This window comes from Hylobates moloch, unplaced genomic scaffold (assembly GCF_009828535.3).
Source record: "Hylobates moloch isolate HMO894 unplaced genomic scaffold, HMol_V3 SCAFFOLD_12, whole genome shotgun sequence".
NCBI lineage: Eukaryota > Metazoa > Chordata > Mammalia > Primates > Hylobatidae > Hylobates > Hylobates moloch.
The window spans coordinates 97,423,940-97,443,608 of NW_026652287.1; the positions used below are offsets into that span (position 1 = coordinate 97,423,940).

At 37.3% G+C, this 19,669-nt stretch overlaps 1 long non-coding RNA gene across 1 annotated transcript in view; it reads left to right on the top strand.

Moving 5' to 3' along the window:
• LOC116479128 (uncharacterized) overlaps nt 1–19,349 on the top strand; it is a 100,892-nt gene extending 81,543 nt beyond the window's left edge. Inside the window, exons 9-11 of the long non-coding RNA XR_004250942.2 lie at nt 14,856–15,017; nt 15,116–15,366; nt 19,053–19,349. This is a non-coding gene — a long non-coding RNA (uncharacterized LOC116479128). The remainder of the gene's footprint in view (nt 1–14,855; nt 15,018–15,115; nt 15,367–19,052) is intronic.
• Nucleotides 19,350–19,669: the final 320 nt, after the last annotated feature.

Consider the following 19,669-nt stretch of genomic DNA (forward strand, 5'->3'; position numbering starts at 1 on the left):
CTTCCAGTTACCCCAAAGCTTTTCTAGCAAGTAGAAATGCAAGCAGATAATCAGGGGATAGGGCTAGGGATATTTGCATTTTCATTAGGACTATAAAATGTCAAGGGCAGAAATATGGCAGGTCATGGGATTGGATGAGGAAAAAATCCTAGAGATGAGCCAGTTCTAGTCATATTTCTAACACTGCAGGTTACCTATGACTCCACATAAATATATCTAACAGCTTTAGAATGGAAGAAGAGATGGATAGGGCACACTTTTTACAAATTACTTGTGTCACTGGATGGGATGAGAAATGGGAATATGCCAGTTTCTTATGTAAACAACAGTTCATCAAGTGACATAAACACTTCAGATAACAGGAAGGATTTACCTGCTGGTACAATTTTGAATGTTTAGTCATCACTGGCACAAAAAGAAAGTAGGAACGTTAAGAGGATGACTTAAGTAGAGCTGAAGGAGATATGCCTTAATCATTATTACCATCAACTATTGTTATTTTTTATGGTATATCCTAAATTTGGTAATTTGGTTGTCATTATCCTTGAAGGGCTTTTATCTGAGGTGCATTGCTATTTTTGAGGACTTTTAATTTTTCCCTGTCACTGAGAATATTTGAAAAATACTACTTTTTTGTGGAGAGATCTAATCTTTCACATCTATGTTTTAAATCAAGGAAATGGGCTGGGTGCAGTGGCTCACACCTGTAATTCCAACACTTTGGGAGGCCAAAGTGGGTGGATCACTTGAGGTCAGGAGTTTGAGACCAGCCTGGCCAACATGGTGAAACCCCATCTCTACTAAAGATACAAAAATTAGCCAGGCATGGTGGCACATACCTCTAATCCCAGCTACTTGGGAGGCTGAGGCAGGAGAACTGCTTGAACCCGGAAGGTGGAGGTTGCAGTGAACCGAGATCTCACCACTGCACTCTAGCCTGGGTGACGGAGCAAGACTCCATCTCGAAAAAAAAAATAATAATAAAAAAATCAAGGAAATGTTGATGCCAAAGTAAATTTTGTGACTATTTTACGGTGGTGGAAGTTTAAAAAAAAATTCTTAATTGACAAATTAAGATTGTATATATTTATCATGTACAATACGATGTTTTGAAATATGTGTCTATACATGGGGAGCGGTTCAATGAAGCTAATTAACATATACATTACCTCACATACTTATCTTTTTTGTATGTGGTAAGAACACTTAAAATCTACTCTTAGTGATTTTTCAGGCATACAATTAACTATAGTCACCATATTGTACGATAGGTCTCTTGGACTAATTCCTTCTGTCTAACTGAAATTTTGTATCCTTTGCCCAACATCTCTCCAACCTCTCACGCTCTCCAGCTCCTGGTAGCCACCATTTTTCTCTATCTTTCTATGAGTTAAACTTTTGTAGATTCCACATATAAGTGAAATCACACAGTGTTTGTCTTTCTGTGCCTAGCTCATTTCACTTAACATGAAATAGCCAGGCATAGAAAGATTGAACTGGAGGTCAACTGGAGGATGACCTCCAGTTCAATCTATGTTGCTGCAAATGACAGAACTTTATTCTTTTTTTATCACTGAATAATAATAATAATATAATAATATGTATATAAAACATCTACACTGTGTATGCATATCACATTTTCTTTATCCATTCGTCTGTTGATGAACACTTAGATTGATTCTTCTTCTTGGCTTTTGTGAATAATGCTACACTGAACATGGGAATGCAGATATCTCTTTGACTCTTTGAGTTTTATTTCCTTTGGACAAATACCCAGTAGTTGGATTGCTGGATTATATTACAGTTTTATGTTTAATATTTTGAGGAATCTTCATACTGTTTTCCATAATGGTTATACTAATATACATTCTAATCAATGCTGTGAGAGGACTCCCCTTTCTACACATGCAAAACAACCCTTGTTGTCTTTTGTCTTTCTGATAATAGCCACTACAGCAAGTTGAGGTGATATCTGATTGTAGTTTTAATTTGCATTTGTCTGATAATTAGTGATGTTGAGCCTCTTTTCATATACCTGTTGGCCATTCGTCTGTCTTCTTTTGAGAAATGTCTATTCAGGTGCTTTGCTCAATTTTAAATCAGATTATTTGTTTTCTTGCTACTGAGTTGTTTGAGTTCTTTATATTTTTGATATTAGCCCCTTATCACATGTATAGTTTGCAAATACTTTCTGCCATTCTGTAGGTTTTCTTTTCATTTTGTTGATTATTTCCTTTGCTTGCACAAGCTTTTTAGTTTGATGTATTCTCATTTGTCTATTTTTGCTCTTGTTGCCTGTGCTTTGGGGTCACATTTAAAAAAAATTTATTACCTACACCAATGTCATGGAGCTTTTCCCTTATGTTCTAATCTAGTAGTTTTACATTTTCTGTTCTTACATTTAAGTCTTTAACCTATTTTGAATTGATTTTTGTATATGGTTTGAAATAAGGGCCTACTTTCATTCTTCTCCATGTGGATGTTCAGTTTTCTTGACATTTCTTAAAAAGACTGTTCTTTTCTCATTATGTAGTCTTGACACCTCTGTCAAAAATAAATTGACCATAAACGGGTGAGTTTATTTCCGGTCACTCTGTTCTATTCCATTGGTCTATGCATTTGTTTTTATGCTAGTATTGTGCTGTTTTGATTACTATAGCTTTGTAGTATATTTTGAAGTCAGGTAGTTTGATGCTTCCAGCCTTGTTCTTTTTGCTTAAGATTGCTTTGGCTATTCACAGTCTTTTGTGGTTCCATACAAATTTTAGGATTTTTTCTATTTCTGTAAAAATGCCATTGGAATTTTGATAGGGATTGCTTTGAATCTGTAGATCTTGAATATTTTAACAATATTAATTCTTCCAATCCATGAACATGGGCTATTTTAATTTCGTTCATCAATGTCTTATAGTTTTCAGTGTGTAGGTTTTTCACCTCCTTGGTTAAATTTATTCCTGAGTATTTATAGTTATTATAAATGGGATTTTAAAAAATTTCTTTTTCAGATAGTTTATTATTAGTTTATAGAAGTATTGCTAATTTTTATATGGTAACTTTGTATCCTGCAGATTTATTGAATTTGTTTACTAGCTATAACAGGTTTTTTTGTAAAATCTTTAGGATTTTCTATAAATAAGATCATGTTGTCTGTAAACAGGGACAATTTAACTTCTTCCTTCCAGTTTGGATGCAGAAAACATATTTTGATCACATAAAAAAACAAACGGAGAAAAGTCTAGCAATTGAATTTTTAAAATAAATAATGGAGATTGACTTGAAAAGGTTTATTTTCATTTTATCCCTTGCAATAGATATTTTTTCAAGCTCTAACATACACTAAGATCTGACAGCAGAAACTTTTGAAAGAATGACTTGAGAACATCAACAAAACAAAAAGATTTGAGAGTCTGCAGCAAGTCTGGCCTTACTATTTCCTACTATGCACCCTGGGTGGTTTTGAACTCTGAGAGAGACTATGAAACATATATATCTGCACATCATTAGCATTCACACGAGGTTCCATAAGAAGCTGAAATCTCCTTAAGGGAACATTGGTAGAACTTCAAGTCCTTTATAGTTTTCAGAAAAGAGTATGTTTTATCGTACCAAATCCCTGGCAGAGAGTTAAGAATATACATTTTGTATAAATATGTATTCACTTAATTCATCAAACAGAATCTTTTCTTTTATAGCCAAAAGAGCCATTCTCAGAGAGCATATGGGCAATCAAAATATTCTCAAAGCCTGAAAGCCAAAAGTAGCTTTTGGTTTATTTACTGGGGTATGTCTTTCTAAACATTCTTTTTAAAATTAGCCCCAAAGGGCAATAAATTAGGCCTTTCTTAGGCCTGAGTGAATAAGAAAGGTGAGGATTAAAGGACATTCAGCAAGGATGCCATTCACATGGTGTCTGTCTCAAGGGGTAGACCCAATGTGGTAAGTTTAAACAGGAAAAAGTAAACATAGAACCATTACTCTGTTCATGCAGAGCAGTCAAAACTTTCTCAGCAACAGGCTTTTCACAAACTCAATGAGGCAGCATGGTTGTCAAGAAAATGTAACTCTGAAGGTTTTTCTTTCTTAGTTTTTCCCCTGTTCCAATCTCGTTACTATCTGTCAGCAGAGTCTGAGATACTGATGAGAAATCATAAACATTAAAGAAATAGATGGGTCAATTTTGATAGAAATGGAACTGTTGACATATAAGCAGGTGTTCATTAATGAAGGTTAGGTTCAGGACCAGTGCTCCACAGAAAGAGAACAAAGTGAAATAACCCAAGTTTGATTTTCAAATACCTATAGAATTCAGCATTTTGTAATAAATGTTTTCTTTCCAATTTTATATGCCAAGAGACCAAAACATACAATGTTTGTTAAGTAATTAGTATCAATCAAAAGTTTGAAGTTAAAAACAAATGGAGAATATCAAATGGTGTCATTGGTGAAGCACCCTTTCTCAGTGTTCTAAATATTGTATTGACAGCCATTAAAAATAAATATATAGCACTTTGGGAGGCCGAGGCAGGTGGATCGCCTGAGGTCGGGAGTTCGAGACCAGCCTGACCAACATGGAGAAACCCCGTCTCTACTAAAAATACAAAAATTAGCTGTGTGTGATGGCACATGCCTGTAGTCCCAGCTACTTGGGAGACGGAGGCAGGAGAATCGCTTGACCCCGGGAGGCGGAGGTTGCGGTGAGCCGAGATCATGCCATCGCACTCCAGCTTGGCCAACGAGAGTGAAACTGTCTCAAATAAATAAATAAATAATAAATAATAAAAATATGAAAAGGACTGAAATAATGTCCATAGTGTCCAGATATAGGGATATTGTATTTCAACAATCCAACATGAACTTGCTGAGGGAATTCACCTGTGTCAGGTAATTTAAGATGTAGTTAGCAAATTCTCACTTTCCTGGAATCACATAAAATATTCATAGATTCCTGTCAGTAATTGCAAAGTTAAATTTAAAGCCCCATTCTTGGCTCCATAAGATACAATATTTCGGTAGGATCTCTATTTTCTCGACTTTATTATTCTTAGTGCAATTGGAACTATTTTGCAATCCCGTGCCACTATGGATCTAGAACATAGCATCATATTTTGTGGCATCTCTCCTTCATAATTGTCTTCGGAGCCATATATTCATTCACATACATGCAAAATGCAAAAGGGAAAGTATTTGGCTTTTCTAGAATTGCAAATTTATAGAGTCTGTATAACATCATTGATCCATTCATCCAGGTGAATAGAGCACTGACTGTTCCAGGTAGCTTACATATATAACTTCTAATTGTCGCAACTCAGAAAAGTGGACAACATTATCACTATTTCGTAGATGAGAACACTTAACTAATTGTGTCAAATCAACTTTTCTAAAGTTACTCAGATCAGACCTTTAAATGAGGCTGACTCCAAAGACCATATTTTTTCTACAACACCGCAATATGCCCTCTTACTATCCTGAGAGGCTCTACCAATTTAAATAGAAAAAGTATTAATGGCATTCATGGTTCATTGTTTTTTAAAAAAAGACCAAGTTCTGTTTCATTTTCCACTAAACCTCCTTAGTCCTCTTGGTAATTGAATAACCAAGCCCTGCCTTTTGTGTGTCATCAATAGGCAATATAGAAAGGTAGATAAAGGAGAAAAAATAAAAATAAAAAAGAGAGAATATTCCATCTGTCTACCTGGTAATGGCTCATAGAAGAAGCAAAAGGAAAATACTTATTTTCCTGCTAATTATTTTTCTGTTTAAAGGAGGAAAGGAATGGCATGAGGTGAAGGATAAATAGAGAATGCTGATGTGGTAATAATGATCAAAACAGAACAAAGAAGAGTTGATTTGGGGGTTATTTCTCCATCGCTCTGGCCATTCCACTCTTTGCTGAATAAGGGTATTCTGTTTGGCTTTCAAGCTAGGGTTGTCATGCGAGAAGTGTACATTAATTTCATATTTTCTCATAACTTTCTTTTGGGGATAAGGCTTTTGGTTTCTGCTGTTTATTATTTCAAAGGCATCTATATGCTAATATGTTTTATGCTTATTATTTTCATGTTTGTCCCTTAGGTTATGCTTCATATCACCCACCAGGGAGGATCATATCTCATAAAAACTTTCAAATTTGATTTTGAAAATTATTCAGAAAAATTTAAGCCGTGCTATCTCCCCACATAGGAAAGACTATGCTCTGGAGAGTCCTGTAATTTGCAGAAAATGGACTGAGATAACATTTGAGTTTCATGCTACCAAAATCCTCTTGAGAAGGACAGCTAGCTACAAGAATATTTAACATTGTAACATTGAAATGTTGGATGAACGATTAAAATAAAGAATCTAGTCATAGGTTGTAAGAAATCGCTAAATTATTACGTTTAATCCAAAGAAGAGAAAGGAAAAGCTGTTTTCATTCTCCCCAGCCTCTGAGGTGTGTTACCTGCTTCGATTGCTGTAAATACTGTATTTTAATTGTATGTTATCCTTCCTTTGCATCATTTCTAGAAAGTTAATTTTAATGATACTAATGACTGAAGCTGAGTTTGTGCACAGAGGAAGAATCAGATAAAATAGAAATCCCATATAATAAGCCAGCTTGATGTTTCCTTCCAGAACTTTCATTACAGAGATTTTTAAATGAAGTCGTAATCTATTTTGAAAGCAGGTTATTTAAAAAGTGAAATAAAATCAGCCAATTAACCTGACATAAAATATTTCTTCAGGCATTGTTTTTAAAGAAATCAAGGCTTAAAAACGGATTCCTTGACACGAATTCCTAGGATTCCTAGTTTACCTTGGAGGGCATTTATCATTTCTCCCTTGATTGAGAATTGGACTCCTTTCGTTCCAAAGCCCTTCAGGGGTACAAATAAAGGGCATCATTTCACCCTCTACTCTATCATTCTCTGCCCTGCTCTGTTCTTAAGCAAGGAGTCAGCAACACTGAGGAATTTGTACTCCAGGTTTAAGTTCGTTTTGTGTACCAGCCTCCTCTTTACTCATTCCTCTACCTTTCAGTAGCTGCACCTAAATCCCTTTCTATTTTGCTGTTGTCGTTGCTGTTAAATGCTTTCACTTTTAGACCTCAGCAGTGACTTCATTCTGTAAGAAATGCAACCCAGCTACTGGTATTTCTCCTCTTGGTTCATTTTAGTGTCTCTTGAGCTACAAGACAGCTTTGTTAGTAGGAGAGTTTGCTCTCAGAGTTGGAAGAAAGGTCTCCTTCTGAAAGCAGTCCTGACAAGCAAACTAGGCTCTCCTCCAGACAGAAGGGGTAAGAGTGAGCCTACAAAAGGCAGGTGAAGACAGGTACCTGGACAACATGTGCTAGGCCAGCCTACCAGCATTTCAACACTTATGGTCATAATCTCTCTGTAAATAACAACTATTGCTGGGGATACATTTTGTGAATTTGTTAGAATAAATGATTGGTAAAATGTTATTTTACCAGTTGAGACATGACTGTATTTGGTACATTTTGTTAAAAGACCTATAATGGTTGTTTATGTGCTAAACCCTGTGACCCATCATTTTTTATTTTTATTCTAATTATTTGCCTGTGATAATAACAAAATAGCTATACATTTTACCTTTTAAAGTTGTGTTTGGAGAATAATTCTTTGAACTAACCATTTGGCTTAATGCAGCCCCAGCTGAGAAGAAATGGCCTTTTCTTGCTCATCTCAGAACATAATTCAAAGATAATTCAAATAGAAAAGAAATTTATGTGCAGTTAGGCTCCAAAATTTGTGTGGTGCTGTTGAGCTATGCAACCTGATTAAGCAGCCTGCTAGGAGTGTGCTACTCTCTTCTTGAACTAAGTTCCATGAGGGCAGGAAAGATGTCTATCAACAACTCTTAGCTCATAGCTCTAGAAGGTGATTGCAGGTTGTGGACTTTTAGCAAGTGTGTTGTGGTCATGCCTCAGTCTAAATGAGCAGTGAACTTTGGCTTAACTCAGCTTCAGAAATGCTGTGTGATCTTCAACAGTTGACACTCCTGGTCCTGTAATGCCCCTGGAGCATGATGAATAGTTTGAAGCTTTGAAATAATATAGGCTCAAATCAAATAAGCCTGGGTTTGAGTCCCAGCATCAATACCTACTAGTTTTCTGACCAAGTCCAATCTCTTCTAAGCCTCTCTAAGCCTCATTCCCGGCATGAGTAATATTTAATTGAAAAAAAAAATCAAGTTCACTTAAGTTGACTGCAACGACTAAATGAGATGACGTATTTGCATAGTATACACACATAGTAAATGCTCAACTAATGGTGATTTTTCTTTTCTTTCTCTCTCTTTTTTTTTTTTTTTTTTTGTCTAAGATGCAGTCTTGCTCTGTCACCCAGGCTGGAGTGCAGTGGCGTGATCTTAGTTCACCGCAACCTCTGCCTCCCGGGTTCAAGCGATTCTCCTGCCTCAGCCGCCCGGGTAGCTGGGATTACAGGCATGTGCCACTACGCCCAGCTAATTTTGTATTTTGAGTGGAGACGGGGTTTTGCCATGTTGGTCAGGCTGGTCTTGAACTCCCGACCTCAGGTGATCCATCTGCCTCAGCCTCCCAAAGTGCTGGGATTACAGGCATGAGCCACCGCACCCAGCCAATGGTGACTATTTCTATTATCATTATGACTTTTAATAGCAATAATACTTCTAGGATTGTTATTATCATTATTAATCATATTAATGATTATGCAGAAGGTTCAAAATTTTTCCCTGTGGATAACTTAAGTAGTAGAAATCAAAAGATGCATACCTCAGATACTTTTCTGCCAATAAAACAGGGCCTACAAAAATAAATGTGGACAATTTCAAGTTTTCAATGTGATTCACTGGAGACCTGTATATCATCACAAAGTTTCAATAAACACTTTTAATTTTTTTAAAAAAGTCTTAAGATAACACAAAAGGTGAAAATTTTGAAGATTCACAAAATGTTATTACTTGTATCTAACCAATATCAATTATTCAGGTGAGATAGAAATAAAAAGTCAATTAAAAGCTAGATATTTCTACCCTCGTTGCCAAGAATCTAGGTGTCTAGCTAATGATCTTGCTCTTTCCCTTTTTTGAGGTACTTGATATTATGAAATGTTTTGTTATTGGCTGCTTATATTGCTGGTAGTAGTGATTATGGAATACAATTTAAAATTATTAAATATTGTGAGGAATGGAATTGATCAGAATGAAGGCTTTCCATAAGAAAATACCTTGCTAGTTGAAAAGCTCCAGTGAGCTTCCAGGACATCTTCATGGGGCCGGCATGTGCTGTGAAAGCAGGCAGCTGGGTCTCAGGGCCATTAAAAAGTTATGGTCTTGCTGCTAAACAAGAGAAGAGTAAATAGGCTTGTATTTGTCTCTACGTCATATGGCATTGCACAGAAAGAAAAGTCAGATGTTAATTAAACCTTTGCAGGATTGGAATGGGTCATCCCATTCTGTAGAAAAAGTCAGCTTTGACCTTTAATTGCATGTCCCCCCAAGAAGACCTGTAAACATATTTGCTAAAAGGTTCTTATTGCATCCAAGACTCCTTTCAAGTAAAAAGAAAACTATTTTTTCTCTGTATTTGGAAGAGCTCTAATGACAATACAGCCTTTATTGAGATAATACCTTGACTGTATATTGATGTCTTTCATTTAATGTTTACCTTTTCCTGTGGATTTCCTTCTTTCACAAAGCCTTTCCTCCGTGGAAATGCCGACAGTAAATTAACATCCATGCTTTTGTGTATTTTATGGTGTTTCATTTTAAATATTCACACTTGGATTGAAATCCAACATCATCTACGTTTTGCGTATTTAGCATATAGTAGAGGCTAAATAAATAGCAGTTAAAGTAATCTCACTGGAATTATAACCACAGTTTCCTAGATTTCATTTCCATTCTGTCAGCCCTCCGTGAAGTTGGTATAATTTCCCTTCAAATGGGCGAGATTTGGAATTGTTCACAGTCACAAGTGAGAGAACAAAATAAGAGAGATTTTCATTTATAAGATTGCCTTTCTCTTATCTATTGGTCTTGCCTCCCAGACCGTCTGTCTGTCTCTGGAAAGCAAAGTCAATAAAAATGATTAGAGTTGACATCTCACAAATGTACACCCTTAAACCATGAAGCAGTAATGCTGTGCAGGAAATATTTTTCTGACCTTTTCAAATTGCATCCAACTGTCTCGGGAATTTCTCAGTGACTAGAGGTAATAAGGTTCAATCCATTTTACCGGCTGGCTTCAAATTTAGTTCCTCCGAAGCTCTAACTTATCTGTTCTTTGCATCTTGGTCCCAGCATCCATTCGGCACAGAAACCCATGCATCTAATCTTTCTTCCCCCTTCTCAGGTTCTTGCTAAAGGATCACACTGTGGAATCTACAACCATGACAACTTTCCACTTATTGCTCCCTTGAAAACAAAACATTAGCACAAGAAGATTAGTGGACATGTTGTCTTTTGAGAAGCCCTGGTTGAACTTAATTAGCTTTTAAATTTCATCCCATCTTACATCTCAGTTTTTACCTATGTGATTTATGCCTCAGTAATCTTCATTCTGTAAAACTTTTTCAATTTAACCAAACCATGGGCATTCTCTCGAATATTAAAGAGGCAAAAATATGAGAATTTCTTTTATGTTAAACTAATTTTGCTTTTTCTTCTGTGAGTCCAAATGCAGCAGACATACTCCCCTAGAAAGGAAGCGAGTCAGCCAAGTGTGACGTGTTAAAAGGCAGCTGGGCGGCCTCTTCACCGTGTTCCCTGAAGGAGAACAGAAAACAGAAGCTGGGGACACATTTCTTGACCTCATGAAAGTGTTGGATGTCAGGAAGCCTTGACAAGAAATTAAAAAGCTTGTCTTACTTTTTATATTTAGAGCATCTCCATGTTGACTGTGATTCTGGGGAGGGAGATATCAGTGTTTCCTCATTTGTAGGACACACCAAATTCAATGGCATTCTCTGCTGTGTTGTTCCCATCCATTGCCTCTGTACTGCCTTCTGCAGAGGAGATTAGAATCTTGGCTGGAATTTCCTGTGGTCAGTGGAGCTTGGAGCCTCTTTCTGGCTTGGAAGGCATGTTCATGGGCAAACAGCCACCAGGAGGAAAAAGTCTTTTTGAAGTTACCCTTTTAAGAGTTTGCATTTTCTTGTACACTAATTATCGTCATAAGATACTTGACTTTATAAAAATGACATTATTTCAGACAACCCTATTTACAAAATAGACTTGGGAAAAAGGAGGTGAAAAGCAGACATTTTAATATTTACAACACTGTATTTTTTTTTTCCTGAAGAAACTGGATATTCATGCCAAAGTTCATCTTCACGATATGGCTTGTCTTTTTCACTTAAAACAAGGTGCTTAACGTTTCTGGTCAAAGTTAAAATAGAATACACCAAGTTATGTTTAAAAATAAGCTGCTATGTCATCATTTGAAATTTTCTCTGTCTTGATAATAGAATCACAGTCCTGATGTTCTTTTATGACTTGGGTGTTATTAGATGGCATTTTGTTTAGGAAAGATGGAGTATTTTGGCAGTTTTGCAAATCAGATTTACTTGATATTTGCAATGCAACTTAATGTTTTTATCACTAGTCAAGGAAGAGTGAAGACTTTCAGGTGCAGTAATTAAAGCTGTCTTTTTCTTGAGTGGAGTTGCAGTACACCTGAGAGGTTGTTAATTCAGCTGTGTGTATGTCTGCACGTATGTGTGCAGCTATGTGTGAGGTGTGCATACTAACTTAAAATCGGGATTGGAAGGCAACAACTCTGAAAACAAGTAGAGTCTATTTTCTCCCTGTGGATGCCACCTCTCAATAAATTGGAGACTTAGCGATACCTGTGAAACCCTTTCAGAACACAGAATGGCTTAGCTGATTGCTCTAATTATTGCACGTTTAGTGCCTCCTCTTTCTCATTTCTGAGATATATCGTCTTTGCTTCAGAACCTGGAGGTAAAACAAAGTACATGTTTAGACTTCCCATCGCAAGCATAAAGTGATTTGAATCTGGTAGAAGAACAAAGTGAAGTGATGCTGGGGGTCACTTTGTACTGGGGTTGTTTTGCTTTGCTGGGTGTGCTTAGAGTTTGGAAGATGGCTGTGGAATGAATCAGGTAGAGAGGCACAAAGGGAATAGGTCACCTAATTAACAGTGCCAATAATAATAATGGCTGATTCTTACTGGATAACTACTACTTACCAGGTGTATCACAGATAACTCATACAACCTCACTTAATCTTTATAGGAGCCCAATAAGACAGGCACAACTATCTTCGACTTACAGGGAGAAAAAGTGAAGCTTAGAGAGGAAGATTGTATGAAAAAAATTATGTTTACATGGAAAGGAATGAAACAATCTATTCATTGCAATCGTTGGTGTTTTTATTTTTCCCCTCTAGTTTTTCCTTCTTGTTTCTATCCTCTTCCTTCATCACCTTCTCCTCTTTCTTCTTACTTAGCTTCTCCTTCTCTTTATTTTTCTTTTCTCAAACACAGAATGAAATGTGGCCAGGTTGTTAAAGCACTGTCCCATTGGGTCTTGGTCAACAAGGACAGCCATTTTTCTCTCCTTCGTCATGGAGTTGCTCTTAGTAGAGCTACTTATTTAATTATTTTGAAAGTTTGATAAGGGCTAAGAGTTCTGGCCGATGGCTTATTTATCATCACATACTTTTCATTAACTTAAAAGATGAACACACGTGGCAGAGTATGGTGATTATATGCTGTCCTTCATAAGCTCACATTCAAATCTGCCTTCTATCTTTTGTCTGTGTTAATGATTGTTCAGGGTTAAAAGGCAGAAAGAATGAATTGAGGATAGCAGATGTCCAAAGATATTTTTGTGAGTAACTCAGTAAAACCTGTTTCTATAAAAATAATGTGTTACTGTATCAGGGTATCTAGGAAATTAATTTTTTTTCAAATATACAGCTGAGGTTTTTTTTCTTCTATTTCCTCCACACATCAATATTACAAACGTAAATTCCTGATTGCTAGAGCAGGCTTGTTTTTGTGACGTTAGCTCAATGGAGCTATCGATGCCCCGGGATTCAATTTCGCTCTTATAGTGATACCTAATATACTTCAATTTGTGTCTCAGGGAAGGGACTTGCTTATTTATTCTGGGTAAACTGGGCTTTTTGTGTTGCCACAGCGTCACTTAGACTCCTGATACCGAGGCCAGCAACCTGACGGGGCCTCATTTGTTCCCAGGCACAACAGAAGGATAGAAAATGGATTCAAATCTAAGCAGAGTGGTAGAATCTCAAAAGCTCTGTCACCAACACTCACTACAAATATACTCTTCCTAGAGGGAGTTTTCTGAAAATTTGGTCTGCATCTCACTTGTGATAAATATCCCCTTTAAAAAAATTCACACAGAACGACACAAGAAAGGCAGCATGGTTTTAGATGCAAATATGATTTTGAGGTTTCTCTCTCTCTCTCTCATATACATTGGGTCTGGGATCTTTTGAATATGCACGTGATCTCAGTTCAGGGTTCAGGAATGACTTTGTGTTTTGCATAAGGCCGTTTTGACTTCCACTCTCACCATTATTGGAAATAAACTCAAAATTGTATAAACAAACAGAGTAAATTGTTCTGAAACTATCTGCCACGCAGAGTTCATCTTCAGCACTTTGCTTTCTATTATTGCCAAAGGAAGGGAAATGACAGCATTGGCTTTAAATCTGTAAATTTAGTAGTGGGGCACCTGCCTGTGCTTCTGTGATGTACTGGTAATCTCCACTTACTGTCAGGGCTGCAGCAGTATTTATTTTTCCTTAATTGGAACCCCACTGATATCCTGTGGGATTCCCCCCACCCCTCCCCTTGGCAAGGCAATATATCCATATAGACCTAGATCATAAACGCCATGGTCTATTGTAATATTATAGTCAGGAATATCAACACTGGGATCAAAATTAAACCAACCTCCAGTTTCTAGACTGCCTTTTGATATTATTAGGAACTCACGATTTTTCTCAGTGTTTCTCTTTGAAGTTACAGAAATGCCTGCAGAAGCTCAAATTGAATATGCTTTATCACAGTGTTTCCTCTTCTGTTTTAATTCTTCATTTCGTTGCTTCTAGAAGTGTGGGGATGACTGATTACATTGCAAACTATTACCCATAATGAACAAGTAAACAACAAACACGAGTGGTTTGGGCACTCTATATAGAAATGTCATTTTAAAAATACCTTCATCCTTTCTAGGTGAACAAATACAATAAGATGCCTGGAAAGCCTTAATTTTATTAAAGTTAAATTCATTAAAATTAAGTAAATCCTTTTTATCTTAACTTTTGGTGTCAGAACAGGATTTGTTACCTTGGACATCAGAGGGCCACTTCGTTGTCTTTATTTATGGTTTCAGCATTTGCTTTTCCCATGCGCTATTTTCATTTTTGTCATTGAAGTTCATGAAGACTTAATCATTATCCCTCTAATTTTCCAGAAAAAAAGTTGATTTATTGAACTGACTGCAGAAAAAGAAGAAGAAGAAGAAGATCAATCTGACATTGTAGGTTAATAGTAGGGAACAAAACACATTCATAATTAGAAGAGAAAAGGACTTTCCTTGTTCATTCCATTTGATAATAAAAAGCCCCTCGCTAAAGTGTCTTAGAAAATAATGCATTCAGACTCAGTCGAATTACCGCCTAGCAGATTCTATTTATCTGTAGCTTAAAAAGCAGCTGCGTTTTTGTAAAAAGCAATGAATGTGGCAGTCCTACTTAAAGGTAGAAGAAAAAGAACACCCCTTGTTTTGTAATAAGGGGATTTTCAATTTAAAAGAGAGAGCAAGCCTGTTGTGTGAAGTAGGGTTATTACATTCACTGTATTCTATCTCACCCACCAGGAGGCTAATAATGAAGGGGCCGGGAAGGAGGCCAGTGCTACCAGGGTTATCTCACAACCTCAGATGCTGGATAAGTCGAAGGAGGCAGAATTGCTTTGGGATGACATTCAGAGAGGCTGGAGTGATTACTTGGAAGAGAAAAGCCTACCTATTCTTTCCAAGGTAAACAGTTCATTTCATCTGTCAGCGGCATGTTTCAGTATACCAATATGTTTATATAAAGATATCTATAAAGTTTTCCTTTTAAAAAATCATTTTAGGTGCAGGAATATTCCCCTGACCTGCTCCTCCAATGGTCCAGTAATGAATTACTGGAGACCTGCCTTAGACAAAGAATGCACTCGGAGCCCCAACACACCTAAAGCCACGCTTTGAAGGATCTGCCAAGCTCACTTTTAATCATGAGAAAGAAATTACCCACACGGAGTCAGCAGAAAATGAGAAAGTAGAGCTCGTGCTGTGAATAATTCCAGCAAGTGCCAAGGGGCTAGTTGAGGAATGGCTTCATGAGGTGAATATCTTTAGCTTGTACTTAGGGTTTGGTTAGCGTATAATCATTTTCTCTTTTAGGAGCAATGACTATCATACGTGTATTTCCTAACTAAAGAGTGTTCAGAGCATTTGTCAGGATGTTGACAGATTTAATATCAGTCTTGCCCATGTTGTTATTTACTATGACTAATTTTACATTTGTAAATATGCAAAAATCAATTTAGGCGGAAAGGCTCTCCTCCGAGCCAATGACTGCTACTTGCTGTATGTATTTGTGTGTATTGCTGTGAGTGCATGTCCAGTAATTTATGTCTCTGTGTCTGTATGTGCCCTTGTTCTGTCTTCTCTCTGTTGTGAACGCAGGTTGGGAGAATTAGCCAACCATTGGGTTCTCAGATGTGGTCCCAGGCTTTCATTTGATTTTTGGAACGGGAAAAAAAGAACGTGTCACCTCATGATTAATGGTGAATCTGAATTTTCAATTCACATGAAAGGAGGAAGGGGAGGGGATATGAGTCAAGTGACAAGACTAACCTTTTCCCTTTGGGACGAGCGTGATTCAAATTAAACATCACTTTCAGTGTGAAATTAGTTTGAAGGCTTTTTTTTTTTTTGTGTGTGTGCCTGGTTTAACTCCTTGGTGGCTGCTTATTCAGAGAGGATTTCTTCCATCCCAGCTCCGTGCCCAGGTCTACTCCCAGTAGCCCACAGTTCCTCCTCCTTTGTTTTATTTTTCTAAAGATCAGGTCCAGGAAATGAATATTTTACTATTTCAAAAGCTTCACTCCTCACAAGATAAGATTCTCCCTAAAATGTGCATCCCAAACTAATGTGTTTTAATACATTAAATCAATCAATCTGTTAATCAATAATAACATTCTTTTTTTTTTAAAGATAATTTTGCCAGGGAGGAGGGAGAAAGGAAGCAAGGGATCCTTTTGAAAGGCATTTTGAGTGCCCTCCGCTCGGTGCCAGTTTTTGCTGGCTGAGTGAGCCACAGAGGAAGAACAGCAACAAAACCCCCAAGTTCTCTCCTGAGTCTCTAGTTTCCCACATAACAGTCACAGGATTGCCATGCCAACCTTCAGCAATGTTGGCTTTCAGCAAGCATGTGCCTCGACACTTTAAAACTGCCCTTCAGTACTGATCCAAAGGATGCAGGTCCAAACTTGTAGAAAGAACCCACTGCCTGAGCAAATGCAAGGCTGCCTTCCCCTGTATCCGCATTCTTGATGCTACCATTTAAGCATCAGCAGATGTGATATGCGATTGACTCTGTTTCTGGAGTTTGGCGGCTGGTGGAGAAAGGGAAAGTGTTGAGCTGGCTAAGAAACAGTGTTATTCTTTTAGTGTATTTTCAAAGGGAAAATGGTAGGGCTCTTGAACTCCTTCCCTAATGGAAGGAGAGGTGTGGTAGAGGAGCGGTGGGGGTTGGGAGGGTAGCGGGTGGGGAGAGCTGAGCCAGCTGGGGGAGGAGGTAGAGGTGGAGTCTGGGAGGTAGAAGGTGGAGGCAGATGAGCAGCTGTGTTTATTTTAAAACATATCATTTAACCCTCACCTAAAAACAAATTGGAGAGGTTTGGGAGTGCATTAATCTGGACCCAATTAGCATGTCTTTCTCCTTCAAAAGTGCAACCTGAGATTAATGAATATAAACTAGTGTTTCAGATGCAGTGCTTAAATCATTTGCATGTTTTCTGCATGATAATCGAATTTATGTATGCACTTCCTTTCATTTAACTATTTCCAGTCTCTTCCCTGTGATTCACATAAACCAAGATGTCATGGTAGTCACCTCTAGATGGAAATAGCTTGCCTAGCCTTTACTCCTAAGGAGGAACTCAAGTTCTTGTTTCTTTTATTTGAATTTGAATAATGCATCTTTACAAAATAAAGCAGAGGGCAGTGCTTAATAGTCTGGAATGCTGTTTCGAGAGTTGATAGATAGGCACCTCAAGTTTATTTTTGAAAGGCCAGATAAAACCATTGGGATTTATGGTATTGAGTTTTCAGTGGTACAGAGAATTGGGTTTCAGCATGGCCACTTATACGTGTTTTAATAATACCAAGAGCAATGTCACTTTAATGCAGCATGAAGAATGTTCTTGGTCTTTGGACCTGAGTTATTTAGATCACTGAGAGATTTCAGTGCATAGTATTGTTTCTGGCATCGTTCTTGCTTTTGTAGATGGGGTGGGGGATGCATCTCTATAAAAGGCTGTAGGTGAGCAGTTAGAACTTAGTATGCTATACTCTTTTATTTCCTTTTTGTTATTTAGGTGTAGAGAAAGCTTAACGCTTACATAGTCAAACAGGTACTAAGATTCCTACTCCCCACCTGACCCAAAATGAAAAGTCTAAAAGCCAGCATGGGTATGTAAGAAAGCTTTCTGGGGAAAAGTTGGAGCAAGAGGCTTGAAATAATTCCTCTGGTTTCAGTTTGCATCAGTGATTTGTCTGTCTTCTGTCTTTCCGTATGTGTTTCCAAGTTCAATGTCAAAGTGATGAGCTTTTCTCCAGGAATTCTCCCCAGTGTCCTTTGTTTTTGGTGAATTCAATGGCTGAATGTCGCTGAGTGTCTCTTGGTCTTGTTTCCTGGTCCTTGTAGCTAAGAATGTCGTGGAAGGATAAAATCTTGTTAATTCGTGATGTCACAATTTAAGTGTGCTTCCTGTCACCTATGTGTAGTTTAAAATGTTTTTAATGTAGCATGAAATGATTGGTTAGGTTTGAAATGGTTGTGAAGTCATGTGAAGAAAATAAGTTTTGCATCCGACCAAGATAAATTCACTCTAGTGCTTTATGGCTTTTTATTCCTATGTGATAGTAATAAAGTCTCATGTAGGGATGGAAGCCATGAAATACATTGTGAAAAATCATCAACTAAGAAGGGGCCATCAGTATAGAGAATGTTAGCCTGTGGAGCTGTGAATGTGATGGAGACATGATTTAGTGTATAGCTCTGCTACCTGCTTGGTGTTCCTTTGAGTTTCTTTATCCTTAGATTTGACAGCTGAGGAATCTAGGTGGATTCATATTCGTAATCATTGATTAACAGGCACATTTGGGTTTGCACATTTTTGTTTATCATACATTTTTCTCCGTTTTCTATTAACGAACATGCTCTAGGGGAACTATTAATGGCCCACCAGTCGGGTAGGCAGCATTCAATCCTTCTATGCCTTCTTTCGCCACCTGTTGAGGTCTTTCTTCTGAAACAAAGAAGAAATAGACAAATCAGACTTGCCCTCTTGGAAATATGGTCCAGATTTCTCTACTCCCAAGCTCCAAAAAAAGGTATACATTGGATGGGTTAGATCAATTCCTCCTGAGAGCCATAAATCCACCAAGAGTTGTTTTCCATGTAAGGGTGTGGTACAATGAGGAACACCTGATGTCGGAGGAAAGCAGGAGGGCTCTGGAGTGGAGTTGCACTCTAATCTCTCTGCCACTTCAACTATGTGACCTGGGGCAAATGATATAAACTCTATTAGCCTCTTTCCTTATCTTTAAAATGAAGAGAAGTAATACCTACCTTGTAGGGCTGTTGTGAGGATTAAATGAAGTAATGCATACAGTGCCTAACAAAGTATGTAACATCATATTTTTTAAAAGCTCATGAAATATTAGTTTTTCTTCCTTCCCCTCTTTCTATTTTCTCCCTGTTCCTTTTTCTCTCCCTCCTCTCCCCTCTCCTTCCTTCAGATGTTAGTCTAAAACAGCACCTTGGATCTAAGCAGCGCCTTTGAGAAAGAAAAGACTGCTTCAAGGATGTCTAGTTGCACCTCCTTTCCATATGTGGCCTAAATGCCTAGGTTGGATCAATAGTTTAATTTTTTTATTGAACTATTTAATGTTGACTATGGACTTACATTCACTTTTACTGTTTTCTGTATATTTATTTTTGCTTGAAGTGTTTTAATGTTGACTATTTACCTCTGCTCATTTTTATTGATTTTCTGTATTTTTTCAATGAAAATTATAATAAAAATTATTTTTGTTGTCTTTTGTCTCTCTATTTCCTTTACCCAATGGGATTTTAGCCTGTGTCTAGGCTGCTCCAGTAAGACAAATGGTGCTTTTTTCTTAAAAACCACCCACTGTTAGTACCAAAAGAACTATATCCCCTCTCTACTCTCCACTCCCACGTTTTGTTTGCATATCAATGTGCTTGGGGATATTTATCAATTTAGTTGTAACTGTGATGCTCGTTTATGTTTTAAATATATAAAAGTTAGAATCTGACTTTATCACTAAAGACTAGGAATAATTGTCAATAAAGGAAAGGACTTTGCAAGTAACAGAAACTTTTTTAAAATTAT